Below are 16,020 nucleotides of genomic sequence, written 5' to 3' on the forward strand. Positions count from 1 at the left end.
GTGCCCACGTCCATGTTCACGAGCGGCTGTTTGTTTTTGTTCTGTGTTCCTCTTAGGAAAACGCCCAGGAGCTAGAATGCCAATTAGTTGTTTAACACAAATTGCCTGCTCCTGCAGATATCAGTCATACCCAGAAAGCTTTGTTGCATACAGTCCAGTTCCCAGACAAGGTGACATGTATTTGTAATCCTTCAGTTCCAATAGGTTTGAGAAATTTAGCTGGATGGCTGGATGATGAGAAGAAGGTAGAATGCTGAAAAAAAATGATATCAAACTTGTTTGGAAGTAAGCACTATGCAGAGGGATATATGTGTGAATATGTATATATATATGCATACATGCATCTGTACACACATAGAGACATCTATAGCTATCTACACAGACATATAGGTAAATGAAAACAAGGAAGGTCAGTGGAATGTGCGTGTATATGTGTACACACATAGATATAGATCCCCAAAGCAAAAAGGAAGAATAATGGATATTATATTTTCATGTTACAAATGATGAAATCTCTGCTTTAATTCTATAATCAGTAGTTAATAGGGATCATTTTTATAGAAAATTAATAAATATTGCCTTCTGTGCCCAAACTCCAAACCAGCTTTTTGATAAAGACATTTTCATTTATGGAATATAAGGTAAACTAGGCCACTGGGGGGATAGGGATGTAAAACCATAACATTAAAAGCAGTTGTTTGCATCCTACAAAGTAATTTCAGTGTTTGAAATCTCAGGAGAACATTATTCCTTTAGCTCTAATACACTAATAATGGTGTGAATAATAAACATCTTCAAAATAGAAATGTGGGGGGAGATGCTTTTTAAAAAAAAGTGACAGTATTTCTGTCTCTGAGGTTTGCTTGCCTTGTTTTTCTAAAATTCTCTGGTTATATTTTTATGTTCTTGATATGTAGCTCTGAAGAGTCTCACATGCTACCTGTTGCCTGTTGAATACTACTTGAATTAAAATTCCAAATTGTCTTGGTCAGATAATTTGTCTCTTTCCAATATTGTTGCATATAATAGCTTGCCAATGGGAGAATTTAAGCAACAACTCAGTGATGGTGTAAAGAGTATCATTTTAAAGTGGTATCTTTATTTTTAAGTGGATATAATACAGTAAAAAAAAAAATCAAATGAATCCAAAAGGTGAAGACTACAAATGCACCCTGTGCCAAGGTAATTCATACTTGGTGTATGTTGTATAAGGTTACACAATATTATCTGACGCACAATCATTAGATCATTTTAGCACCATTCTAGAGATAAAGGTGTGGGTTTGATCCTATGGACGTTCTTCACCCTGAGAGTTAGGCTGGGTTTCCAGTCCCTCCCCCACCATTTAATATATGTTAACTACCACTCTTTATCTTTAAACCTCGCCAGGCTTTCTGGCAAACCACAGAAAAAGTTCCCTGGGTTGATGAAGTCAATGTCAAGAGCTGGTAGGAGGATGGACCCTTTCCAAAGTATAGTGACAGAACTCCCGGTGAGTTAACTAGCTAAGGGCAGATGTTTCAGAGGCTCTCTTATCTAAGATATGCATCTTCATTACCTGTTCTGGACATGTTCCTTGTATGAAACTCTCCTTGACATCAGTGAGTATTTCAAATGCAGGAAGCAAAGAAACTATGGAATGCAAATCCATAGGGCATGTTGGAGAAGAGAAAACAACCCTTTTGTTCTTAAACATTTGAGCCAGATCCTGAAAGCACTAGTAGATGAAGGGCTGTAGCAATGCAATCAAGAGGAAATATCCATTTATTTTAGCTTGACTAATCTAGTAATATTCCATAAGAACAAACGCACACCTTCACCTTATTTTTCAAATAAGGAAGTCAGTTTTTATTATATTTGTCAAGGATTTAAAAGATCATGAATAGGCTATAAATCTATTTCTACGTTTTTAGATATATATATATATACATATATATATACGTATATATGTGTATGTGTGTATGTATGCATGCATATATATATATATGCATACACACATTCACTTCAGATTTGGGACTGAAATCAGGTTTGCAACAAGTTTCACAGATAAAAAGGAAACCCCTCATTCCAGATCCTATGGTACACTAGAGTCAGTTTTGTATATGAAACTGTCTAGTGTTGCATTATTAAAGAACTGCATATCCATTTGGTCTATATTAGCAGGAAACTTAAACTACAGTTTAACATATTGTTCATTTTCAACACTCTCGTGTTGCATTCATATGGAGCACATTTTGATTTCTTGATCAGTAATCAAGTGGAAGTTTCTTTTTGGCAAATTAGAGCAAGAAGGGTTGAAAAGAAAGGGCATAGGAGTAGAACGCCACCTTTTGGTAGAAAATTAAATAGATATTCACTTAAAAAAACAGATGCTCCTAACATCATATTAATGCAAAAGTATCTATCCCCCTTCCCCCATTTCCTCACAGTGACAACCAAAAGAATGGCAAATAAATGCTTACCAACATGGTTATATGTGTCTATAAAGAAATTCTGAAATATGTTAGAATATACCATGTTGCTATTATGTAACTAAACAAGTATCAATTCTCTTCCCCCTGAAAAGATTACATTTCCTCCCTGGAATAGTAGGATGGGTGTGTACATGTGTTTATGTATATGCATGTGTGTTTGAATATTCTCGGGGAGAGGTTCAAAAACAAACACTTTAAATTAGACATTTGAGTGATGCATGATCTATGATTTGGCCAAGGTTTTCATCCAGTTGCTTTGTGGGTTGAGTTAGTGTCAGGGAAGGAGTCCACTGTATACCCCTGTTCCCTGCCATCACACAATGGATGCTGATTGTGCTAAAAGAGCTGAGGTTAAAGTGTGACTGACTTAGGGTAACCCTTCACCATTAGGGCAAACATTAAAAACAGAATGTGAGACTTATGTCAGACTCGAGTATATCATATTCTCCTGCAGCAGTCCTTCATGTACAATGAGCAACGTATTTTGTAGTGTTTAAAACATGAAATTAAGTTGATTGGCCAGGATACAATCCCCACACCTTTAAAAACGAGCCTTAGTCAAACTTAGTTAGTTTCTTGTTTTTTTAAACTACTTACAAATTCAAGCCACTAAATCATCTCTGTAAACCATGATTAATTCCTTTGACATTAATCGCAGGGTGACTTCTCCCTCCTGCTACTCCAATGAGACTGCTAATTGTACTCCAATTGTTTACCTTTGTATTGTTTTATGAGTGCTGGGAGAGAAAGATGGCAGATATTCCCCACTAGGCCAGAAACAAATGCCAGACAGGTTTGGGGAAGGGCGTACATATGCTATGACTACATCTGGTTAGTAAAAGCGTTATTTTTTTTGTTGTTTTCTTTTTTATGGAGGTGATGACGCCTCCATAATTATAGGTGTTGCTGTCTTAAACCCCAGAATATTTCCAAACCACTGTGGTGCCACACCCCCCAGCCTCCCTTGAACAGTTCCTCTTGGATTCTTTTCCAGTTTTCTAAACAGGTTATAAGGGTATGGATAAGATATCCATAGAATTACATTAAATATAATGAGGGCAAAAGAGGTGGTTTGATCCAGACCTTCTTCTTTCTGAAGTCAGCGTGTAGCAAGTTTAGGAAAAGACTATATACTCATGTTGCATTTCCGTATAGACAACAGGTATCTTTTGTAACCTGAAAAAAAAATAATTAAAACTATTGTTTTAATACTATCCTAAGGCAGTGTAATTAAGTCTCTGAGTCTGTGAGTAATTGTGTATCTGAATTCAAAATGAGATTTCAGATGTAAAGCAAAGTTCTGATCTCAATCTCTTAAAAGTACTTTGGCTTATATTTAGAACTCAAGAATGTCAGGTTGGAGTTACAATAGGCATTGTTCAGGGAGGCTGGAGAGACAAGCTTGTTTATATGAGAAGGTAAATAAAGCAAACCTCTCTTACTTAGCTCAGGAACACCTAGGCTGTGCTACTCCAAATGAGAATAGATTCAAAAGGAGACCAAAGATCCGAAGAGTAGTGTTGACTTTTTTGTCAGTGAAAACATAATCACTTAAGTTTGGGATATTTAAAAATCAATAACAATCAAAATAGAAATCTGAGACAGCTACGTTCAGATAGGCATTCTGTAAAACTAATATTGAATTCACACATCTATATTGCACGCACTAAGATTTAGAATCTGAAGTTTTCCTGTGTCCACATGTCCAGATTACTATACCTAAAGCAAGGAGTCTTGAAGTCACTGGAATTAACCAAAATGATACAAACCCAATAGAACAAGAGTTAGTTTCTTGGGAGAGCTGCCACAGAAGAGGAAAAATACTACACTACAAAAATCAAAGAAAGAGAGTAAAATAATCAAAATCCAAGAAGTGGTGTTTACACTAATAATTTGTTTTTAAAAGTATAAATAAATGCCAAATACTTGTGAAGGCTATTTTGCTTTCCTGTTAGAAACTTGTGACTTTATGAAAATATCAAAATACCAAAAAGCTATTATTTAAAGGATTGTAAAAAAAGATTGGAATTTCCCTCCATGATGCAGCTGGGATGCTTTATTAAGGGTGCCACTTTTCTACCTTTAAGAAGAAGTCCTAAGTAAAATTATGGCCGGTTAAAATTTGTCCTCAGTTCCCTCACCTACCTTTTCCACTGGATTTTCCATCCTTTTAGCCTATGCTCTCACCCCAGGAAGGTTTTCCCACAGAGAACATCTGATAAACAGATTCTCAAAAAAAAATTATAATAACAGTATTTAATGTGTAACCACTCCTTGGAGAATTTGCATTTTAAAAGGAGATCATGGGAGATAGCAATGTAGGCAATGTCTATGTAATGGAATAAATCATCAAATGTTAGTGTTGGAAAGGACCCTAGACAGCCCCGTCCTTTAATATTTGAGGAAATCGAGACTCAGAAAAAGACTAAGTGAATTGCCAAGATCACAAACTCCCGGAGAGGCCAAGCTGGGACTGGAGCTCAGATCTCATGACTCCTAGTGGGTCCTCTTCCCACTTCACTGATACCATATGAACATATGAACAAATGGATGAAAAGGCATTTATTAAACTCCTTCAGTGTGCCCAGCACTATGGGGAATACAAATATAAAAGTGCCGCATTCGTGCCCTTGAGGAGCTTACATTCTAATGGTGGGGGGACAACAATACAGATAGGTGAGTGGTAGCAGAGAAAGGAAGTTTTGGTCTGTGGAGTCACAGGATGATGAGTGGAACCATAAGACAATCAAATGTCACACATTTCACAGACTAAAGTATGCAAAGAAGACAAGACATATCTTCAGAGGAGAAGAACAGATGGCACGATGTCTAGGGCAGATGCAGCAGGTTACATGAGTTAGTGCTCGCTCACCAATTAAGACAAGTCAAACCCGAGGGCAGATTACCGAACCTGACTGGATTAAATCCTTCAGGAAGCTGGGGGTTAGAGTTTCTGGAAATCTGGTCCTGAAGGTGCTTTTCCAGAGGAGGAGAAGAAGTAAAGCTACAGTCAGAGAAGATGGCCAAATGTCCAAATGAATGGTACATAGAACCAGAAATCTAGAAATCAGAGACCACATGGTCCAACTCCTCTCATTTCTAGTTAGGGAAACTGAGACCCAAAGAGTTTAAATGACTTGGCCATGATTACACAGGTAGTGTTAGGCAGGATTTGAACCCTGATTCTCTGATTCAAGTCAGTGCTCCTTATTTTGAGTTGTCCAAGACCTTTCCATGATCCCTCAAGTCATATTTTCTAACTCATCTAATAATGATAGCTAACATTTACATGATAGTTTTCAAAACACTTCTATAAAATCAATTATTTTCTTAAAAAAACTTTTTTAGATAAATTATCTCACTTTGTCTTCACAACAACCTGTAGTACATGTTTAATCGTTTTTTACAGAAGAAGTGTATAGATGTCGCAGAGGGCAGGCTCAAGATTATTACCCAGGTCTTTTGACTCCAAGCCAAGTACTGTTTCTTACTCCATTTATGCCCAGATGGTAAACCCTGCCTCCAATGCTATGAAAAAGAATTAAGATAAAGGTGAAAAGTACAGTCTGGTGGAAAGAGCCAGAAAAGACATTTTCCTTCCTCCTTTAGTGATCTCTGGACTATATAAAAGGCACCTCCAGTGATGGTACCCTGGGAATCCCTTCTCTGACTCAGATGTTTTGACTGTGCTCTGAGAGGGGGTAATATTGATTGTAAGATTCCTTATAACTGTAACAGGGCTGGCCAATGAAAACCTGTCTCTTATCAATATGCACAGCATGCTTGACTTGATGGAATCCCTGTCATTCACTCCCACACCCAGAGACTTTGAGACATGGAAAATGACTGGAAACCTACCTGTTCCCAGTCCACTTGCCACAAGAAAAGCTTTTTGATTGGCTTCTGAGCATGCTTACAAGAGACTTCAGTGACATGACCTTGTTCTCTTTCCTGCTTGACTGCATTAACATGACGATGCAAGGATTGCTCTCAGCCTTCAGGTGGAGAGAGAAAGAGCTGCTCTCCCCATCGTGGATGACGTGAAGCCATAATCACCTGATCATGCTATTGCTTCAGTCCCTGGTGTTTCTATTCTCTCCAGACTTAGGTGAAGGAGTATTGGAGACAAAATGGACTAGGCTGCTACCTTGTGAGTTTCAAAAGTTTAGGAGATCACCAGGGGTCTAGGACCTGGAATCTATGCCGGGATTTGCAGGCAGCTCAGTCAAGAGAGTGATGACCTTTCTAGTGATTCAGAAGGAGATCCACATCAAGACTATGATTTCTGCAAGCAAGGGAGTGACTTCACTAATTGGCTGCTCCCCATTTTGAAGTGCAATTGGTAGAGTCAATGCTTTGCCACAACCTCTTTAAGTTTGAGCTCACTCTCCCCAGGGGCAGAGGTGGTTAAAGGAGAATATGGCCCCTATGTGTTGGGGCTTATACCCATATGCTTTATACCCCTGTCCTTGCTTTATCTTTTCAGCAAATATGCCTCTGTAAGAGCTTATTGATATTAAATGGTTAATGGTACTAGAGGCACTAATCACTGGTTATTGATGTTGATGAGAATGTATGAGAATGCGGGTTCAAGATGATAGCATTAGAAAGATACTATAACTCTTCAGGGGTACTCCTAGAACCCTGAAAGGAAGATGTAACCATCTCTGGGAACTCTACAGGGAGAATGGGAGTTAGGCTAAGGACCCCCAAAGTCTATAGTTAACTGCTTGTTGATACTCAACTTGCCATTGTCCTTTTCAAGCTAACCAGAAGTACTAATTCTAATGTACCATAAAGAGTGTGCATCTAAAAAAAAAAGCCAGAGTAAGTCAGGATAAAGGCCCCAGAGTTTATATGAGCTATATAAATAAGGAAGATTAGAGAGGCAGTGTATTGTAGTGAATAGTGGGCTCAACCTTAGAGTCAGGAAGATCTGAATTCACATCCCGCCATTGACATATATCAGCTATGTGACCCTGAGTCACAACCTCTTAGTACCTGAGACAGCTCCTTAAGATTCAAAGTTATAGATAAACTCCTTCATCAGAGGGAATTTCCAGCTATCAGCAGTGATGAAATCACAGGTCCATACCACCTACCCTTACTCCCCACCAACGGAAGAATGTTGCTTTGATATCTACAGGCAAATGAATAACCAAATAATCTCAATAGTGTTCAAATGACTTGAGATGAGAATTTCTCACTATTATTTTTTATCTGGATAGTGCTCTTTAAAAAGCAAAACAACAAAAATGAAACAAAACAAAACAAAAAAAAAACCCTCCAGAGGATAGACCGGTTGATAATGAGCCCATTTTGAATTTTGGAAAAGTTTTTGCCAAAGTGACCTGCTCTGCCTTAAATAAAAATAAAATATTAAAAAAAAAAGAAAGAAAAAATCAGGAGGACTGTCACACATCTCTCCATTGCCTCTCAGGGTACCTATGATCTTGAGTAATAGTACACTATGGTCTTTGTTACTATTACAATAATAGTTAACATTCATGTAGCACCTTATGGTTTATTATATCTTCATATGCTATAGTAAAAAAAAAATAAACAATGGCAGACATGTCATCCCACCCTCATACTTTTAGGACAAAAACAAAAGTTTCAATGTAAAATAACAAAATAAGGGGAATTACAATGTTATGGTTAAATGCCTGAAGTACTAAGCCACACCAAAAGGTATTTGCACCAGTTGAAATCATCTCGGTTTGTCCATCAAAATTCTGAGTTTTCTAGAAGATACTCACAGAGGGCGCTGAATCACTTGCTGAGCCCAGCCCAAATGAATTTTTTAGTGTTGTTGATGAAAAAATTGTTAACGATAAGCTCATCAGATTGTGTTCAACCAATTGAGGTCAGACAAGAAAGAGGGTACTGTTTATTCCCTTTTTAGTGATTTTCATTAACATTAATTTTATTTCTGTGGTTATAGATCTAGCCTTAATGAGGTTCTGGGAGGTGGCTGCCATCCTGGAAGGGTCTGACACTGGAAGGAGAAGCAGGCTGCTGTAGATAGGGGCACATTTCATAAGCGAAGCCTAGTAACCAATTTACTGATGAGATTTGTGTAATACGCTGATTGGCCGTCTTCCTCGAAGAAACTGAAAATGCTCTCAACCAACTTAAGTTCAAAGAAGAGTTAACAAAAGAGTAAGAAATGGCATGAAGCTACAATTAGAAACCTGGGCAAAATTGGGCAACACCAAAAGCAGATCTGTCTTTCTGGCTCAGCCAGAGGAAAGGAGTGTGAGTCAGAAGGATTAAAAAATAAATAAATAAAGTGTTGCCAAAACACTTTAGTTTTGAAAAAAGAGAGAGAGGGAGAAAGAATCTGTCTCATTAGCAAGGAGCTATAGAAGTGCCTTGAAAAGAATGCTAGGTCCAGAGAGAAATGGTAGCATAAAGATTATGATTCTGGCAGCTATGTAAGAGTCAGATTGGCACAATCCAACAGGGCATTGCCTCCAGGTAACAGAAAATAACCTGCTTCTTGATGCTGGTATTAGGACATAGAACAGGAAAAGGCAAAAGAGTTTGGGGACACTAATTCAGAAGTTAGAATCCTGGAGAAGGGATGATAATGGCCTGAGTCATTTACATTGCCATCCCCAAGGAAACTCCAAGCATACATGATCCAAAAGAATTAAGTGTGGCTGGCATAGGATTTTCCTTGTGGAACTGTGTGCAGACCAAATGATCACATGCTTCTTCATGTGTAAGAGCGTACTGTGTATTGTTTGTTTATTTGTTGTCAATCCTAAGAACCATTTGGTCTGTTCTTGTAGAAGATGTGTCACGTGAGCAGAGAAAACACAGCACAAACACAGTCAAATATTCTGCTCTGGGACAAAGTAAGACCAGTTTTTTCTTGTACCAGAAGATTCTTTGAAGAGAATGGCCTAGATCTTATCATCAGTCGTTATCCTCCTGAATGCTAAATAGGATGTAAAAGCTTTAAGAGAGGTAGGCTCTTTGGTTATGTTGCAATTCTCAAATTGTATTCCTATGCTTATAATTAAATAAGCCAAAGTATATCTTAAAATGCCCCCTCTTCTAGAGTTCTTAAATTCTTCTCTCTGAAATTAACCTTATGTCTGAGATCTGTCATTTATCTGTAATGCAATTATTTCCATGCAGTTTATGGTTCTTGTCATATTCTGGGAAACAGGATGGTATCGAGGAAGGAGCCTTGTTCTAGGAATCAGGAGAACCGGATTCAAGTTCTGTCTACACTAGTAGCTACACCAGCCATGTGACCTTAGGTAAAGCATTTAAGTGATCTAAGTCCTGGCTTGTTCATCTGTAAAAAAGAGGCAATGATCCCCATCCCTACTCCCTCCCAAGGCTGGGGGGATTGAGGAGGATGTGAAAGCATACTAAAGACAGGCTATGATTTGTTATCAATTCACTAATTTAGTGACCAGACAAAAATTGAAAAATGAAAGTTCTTCGTTGACTACAACGAGATCTATTTGACAAAGTGTGCCTAGGACGAGAGATGATGTCTTAGCAGGCTGCTGAGGTGGGGAGGAGGGCAGTAGATAGAGGGCTAAACTGGGAGCCAGCATCAAGCACTTCCTAGCTGTGTAACCCTGGGCAAATCATTTAACCTTTTTGAGCCCCAGGTTCGTCATCTGTAAAATGAAAATTATCACCTCCTTGTGAGGATCAAATGAGATATCATGGGTAAAGCACCATGTAAATGCTAACTGCTAGGATTAATCAATCAACAGGTGTTTTTACTAAGTAATTACTCTGTGCCAGGCACTGTGCTAAACAATGGGGCATTAAAAGACACAGGAAGCCTAAAGAAACAGACATCTGCATCTTGGTAATGGGCCCATTAAGCTCTACTCAGACTTTCTGTCCATATTTGACAGACTTGGAGTCAGAATGATCTGAGTTCAAATTCTGCCTCCAGCATTTACAAGCAATGGTCAGATCGTAACCTCTCAGTGATGCAGCTTCTGCAGCTGTAGAAAGAGAGCTAATGAAATCTGTGGCGCCTCCCTCCCAAGCTTGAGGGGAGACATGAATGAGATCACGGACACCAGGCATGTTTGCAGAACTTAAAAGCACTTTCTGAATATCAGCTCTTCTTATTCAAACACTCAAATGGATGGACGAGCACTTAGCATAGTGTCTGGCACATAGTAGGTACTTGATAAATGTTAATTGATTGTTTAATCTGTTTTCTCACTGATTTCGAAGTTCCCTCCCATCATCCGCGCCTGCCCACCCTTTGTGACTTTTGTCCGTGTACTTCCCCACGTTTGCCTCAGGGAGTCACCTCAGCCTGCTGGCAGGCGTGGTGAGGATACCAATGGAACACTCAGATTGCCTACCTGGCGAACCCCTTACCTTTCCCCGGGGACTAGCCCATATCCTTTCTCCAGCATTTTGTTGTTCTGTTGTTTCAGCCATGTCCCACTCTGTGTGACCCCATTGGGGGTTTTCTTGGCAAAGATACTGGAGTAGTTTGCCATTTCCTTCTCCAGCTCATTTTACAGATGAGGAAACTGAGACCAATAGGGTTAAGTGCCTTGCCCAGGGTCCCATAGATAGTAAATGTCTGAGGCCACATTTGAATTCAGGTCTTCCTGTCATTGAAAGATGAGAAGCAATAACTTGCCCCAAATCATTCAGGCCTTTGACTCAGATTCCAACATACTTTCAGCATGCCGTGTTGTACTTCTCCCTACCCCCCACTCCCATGTGACTAATGTTTCTTTAACAAACACACCGAAAACCACATATCCCAATCCGTGTCCTGGCTTTCAAAAGAGATTCTTTCAGAAACTATGCGTGTATACTGATGAGGCAGTCACAACTCAAAACATGTTTGCAACTTTGGGAATGGCATTAGAAACCCAGGCACATGCATGTGATGTCCTTATCATGTGATGTCCTTAATGGGTGGTAGATTGCTATCCTTTGATGGTGAATTGACTTTTGGAAAACAGTCTAAAGTCAATCAAAGACAATTCAGATGAAAATGTAATTGAGGTTTTTTTTTTTTAAGGGTTTGACTATAAAGTAAGAAGACATTATCGTATCTTCTTCTCCAAAAGAGATTCCCAAGCAGGAGAGCCAAAGAAATATTGAGCAATGTCATCAGTGGAATAAGTGTATAGCCTTCTAAGGTGACTACTTTACAGAACGCTCATCTGAATATGTGATTTCTAGTGTAATGGATGAAACGATGCGGGGGAGAGTCAGGACACCTGGGTTCAAATCGTGCTTCAAACATTTGCTAACTCTGTGGTTATGGGCAAATAACTTTGTTGATCTTCAGTTTCCTTATCTATAAAACATGGCACTAATAACTCTGAATCTTTTAGGATCTCAACACTATTCAAATTTGAGTTATTATTTTTATACTCATACCTTATGTAACCAGATGCCTAAAAATACAACCTCAATAACAGAAAAGCTTCCCACAAAGAAGTACCCAGTAATTTTTTGTGCCTGGGAAAAGGTGAGAAGTATGCAATGTACCCTCAATGATGCTACTATGGGGAAGGGAATAGTTGAGGCTAGTGAGCCAGAGAGGATCTCATCTGAGGTATAGCCATCATAGGGAGATAAAAAATTGCATTGAGGAGATTTCCTATTTTAAATAATTCATCTTACTAACAAGATGCTGAGATTAATTGTTACCCCCCAGCTGAAGGACTTGAAGTCATATAGCACCCTCCCAATTTCAGGATTTGGGGTCAAAATTCCCTTTCCTTCAGTCTAATGATGCAGGGGACTTTGATTGCAGTAAGCAGCTTTGGCTCCCACCTCAAATCAGAGCTGATGTGAATATTAAAGACATTTCCTACTGCCTTTCCAACAGGTAAATGAGGGGACACATGATCATAGTAAGGAGAGGGCGAAGATGGGCTAACGTACATGCATCTGAGAATTGCTTTTGTAAAAGCCAGAAGCACATTGTGGGTTTTGACACTATTTAAAATTCCTTCCCAAATGGCAGACTTTAGGATTGGATCTGTCAATCTGCAGTTTACTGCCAGCTTGTATGGGCAGCTTCATTTCTGGCCAAGAGCCATTGGCCTAGTGCAGTCCTCCCACCCCAGAGTATAAACGCTAAATCATCTAGTGCTAGATTTTCATAGTTTTCCCTGGCCAACTGGGAAAAATTGGTAAGCCTTAGCCTATGCAAGACAAAAACATAACAATGTACATGGAAATTGTGACCTCTTTCATGAGTCAAATTTTGAAATTTGGTGCTGTGAGCCTGGAGTAGGAAGCCTTGAGTTAAAATCTGGCCTCAGACACTTACTAGTGTGTGACCCTGGGCAAGTCACTTAACTTCTCATCCTCAGTTTCCTTAACTGTAAAATGGGAATCATAACAGCACCTACATCATAGGGTTGTTATGAGGATCAAATAAGATAATATTTGTAAAGTGTCTGGCACTTAGTAGGCACTATATATATTCTTCTTCTCTTACCTTCTCCCTTGATTTACCTCTTAATACTTCTTAGTCTGAAATAGAGAAGTAACTAAAATATTTTGGAGAAGATAAAAAGGAATCCACCCAGGGTTTTTTTTTAACGTAGCACCCTTCTGGGCTACTTGTATTCACATTTTGAGATTGGGTCCTCCAAGAATGGCTTCTCTTTTTGGTTCTAAAGATACCCTGTGGATTGCTACTCTTACTACTATAGCTTTTGACCCCACAGATGTGCTTATCATTAACAATCAGTCAGTAGGAGCAATTAGCTCCTAGAAAAGTAATTAACTCAAGAGACATAGCAACAACAGTAGTTGTAAAACAAAACCTCCCCCTCCATGAACCTAGGGTGTATGCTCCCATAAATACACATAGCATCCATGGGAAGAGTGAGCTCCAACTTAGAGTAAAATGGTGGTGAGGCATACATGTAGTATGTACATGTGCCACAGGTACTCACCAATCCTATTACTGCAGAACCTGGCTCATTCTCTTTCTATAAACTTCTCATGCAGTTTTCCTCAGGAGCTGCCAAGCTCCCAGGGTCTATTCCTCTCTGTACTCCAGCACTCTTCTCCGCAGACAGGGGTCATGCTCCTTGAAACTGCTTCTTCACTTGGATGACTGTCTCGATTCATGTTTGTCTAGACCATGTCTCTCCATTCCCCATCAGATGCAGTATCTCTAACTGTGCGACTAGTTCTTCTTCAAAGCTACTTGGTCAGTTTGAGGAGGGGATGAGAAAGAAATTCACTCCTCCCAGTCCATCTTCTCCACAGGCAACTTCCAGTTTATAATCTCTCCCAGTCTCAAATTATTCACATTTGAGTGGTGGCTGACTTATTTGCTCAGCCAATTGTGTTGTTCCCTTCTCGACTCAGAAAGTGGGGGAATCCTAGGGTGTTACACATTTTTAACACATTAAAACATCCTCCTGTGTGACATCAACTGAGCTGGAGAAGTGGAATCACATGCCCTATCCCCTACATAATACATTATATAATGTTTGAACTGAGAGCATTAAAAAATACACTCACCTATTCAGGCATATGTACATATAGTGTATGTACAAACTCCAGCTAGCCATTGCTTTAAAGTGGGATAACATTCATAGGAATTGCAGCATCCTTAGTTGCAAAGATCCGACAGTATAAATAGATGAGCAGTAATTTAGGGGGAAAATGTTAACAGGGCAATCTGAGCTATTTTCCCACATGTAATTCTTGAAAAACTTGATCCTCTGGCAAACAGTATAGAGAATCTGTGCTGTGTATAGAAAAGCCAATCTCTTATGATTGCTGTCCAAATAAAACCTCTTTGCATGCAGTCAACCCAAAGTGAAAGCCCATTGTCATAACATTATGTCTGTAGGGCACCACTTCAGATAATGTGCAAAAAAAAAAAAAAAGGGAACTCTGTAATTAATATAGAGCTCCTGAATGAGGAAAAAGGGAGGAAAATTGTCAACATAAAGTGCAAATAGCATCCAATAAGGAACTATATGAAAACCTGGCTCCAAATTATTTGTCTTCATTTATTGCCTCAATTTCTTCCCTTCCAACCAAATTTTCTCTTTTTTAAAATAATTTTTTCAGCCAATAAAAATTTACCTACTTTCCCTTCTATCTCCCCCTCCCTAACGAGAAAGGAAGAAAGGCAAAACTATTAAAAACATCTATAGTCAAGCAAAACAAATGAACACATTGGCTGTCTTCTCCAACCCTCAAAAAGTTTCATTTGGTACTCTAAGTATTTCATCTCTGTCAGGAGAAGGTGGGTAGCTTGTTTCATCATCAGTCCTCGGGGATTGTGATTGGTCATTACACTAATCAAAGTTCCAGAATCTTTCAAAGTTGTTTAACTTCATAATATTGTTGTCGTTGTATAAATTGTTCTTCTGGTTCTGCTTCCTTCACTTTGCATCAGATTAGAGAGCTTCTCCCAGTTTCCCCTAAAATTATTCATTTTTTATAGCGCAATAATATTCCATTACATTCATATACCATCATTTATTTACTCCCCAATAAGACAACATTTCCTCAGTTTCCAGTCATTTTCTATCTGACAAAAAATTTCTATCTGACAAAAAAAAACCTACTATAAAAATTTATGTGCATATGGATCCTTTTCCTCTTTCTTCAGTCTCTTTGGGATATTGGCCTAATGATCAAAAATTAAAGGGTAGGCACAGTTTACTAACTTTGGGGTATGATTCCAAACTGCTTTCCAGAGTGGTTTGGACTAGATTCCACCAACACCAACTCCACCAACAATGTAGCAGTGTGCCTGTTTGCCCACAATCCATCCATCATTTATCATTTTACTGCTAGCTGCACCCTATACACCAAACACCATCTCTGACCTTTGTCCAAGTGGTATCCCATGTCTGGAATGCTCTCTCTCCCCATTGCCATCTCACAAAAGCACTAAGTAACTTCCACGCCTGCTTCAGGTGCTACCTACTCCATGAAGCCTTTTTCCTAGTTATTATCACCCTTTGTACTTAGTTATGTTGTCAATATTCTTTGAATTATCTGGGAACATGTATATCCCCAGTAGAATGTAAGCCTCTTGAGGACAAGAACTGTTTCTTTTCTTTTTTTTATCTTTCTATTTCCAGCACCTAGCCCATGATGCTTTATACATAGTAGATCTTTAATAAGTATTTGTTGAATCAAATAATGAAATTCTTATGGAATATATTTTTAAAGATTTTGTGTTTGTACCAAATAAAAAAATAAGGAGACACATAATGGATTCATAGGGGAAATATGAATATAAAATGTTTAAAATTTCTTAGTGGAATAGAAAGTAATTTGTTTCTAAAATTTATTTAAACTTTGATGGAAGAAATAGTGCAAGTCTCATTCCAGTAATGGAAAAAGGATTTTGATGGGTCAAATTTCTATCTGACTAATATTTTGCTCTGACATATGGAAGCAGAGACTATAACTTTTCTAAATAAATAATTTTGCTTAAATTGTGTTATACACCAAGCAATTGTTATCTCTGAAAGACATAAGAAACATAACTATTCTATTATAGAACTTCATTAAAATGATTTTTATTAAT

This window comes from Vombatus ursinus, unplaced genomic scaffold, assembly GCF_900497805.2.
Source record: "Vombatus ursinus unplaced genomic scaffold, bare-nosed wombat genome assembly UNPS02014773.1, whole genome shotgun sequence".
In the NCBI taxonomy this organism is placed as follows: Eukaryota; Metazoa; Chordata; class Mammalia; order Diprotodontia; family Vombatidae; genus Vombatus; species Vombatus ursinus.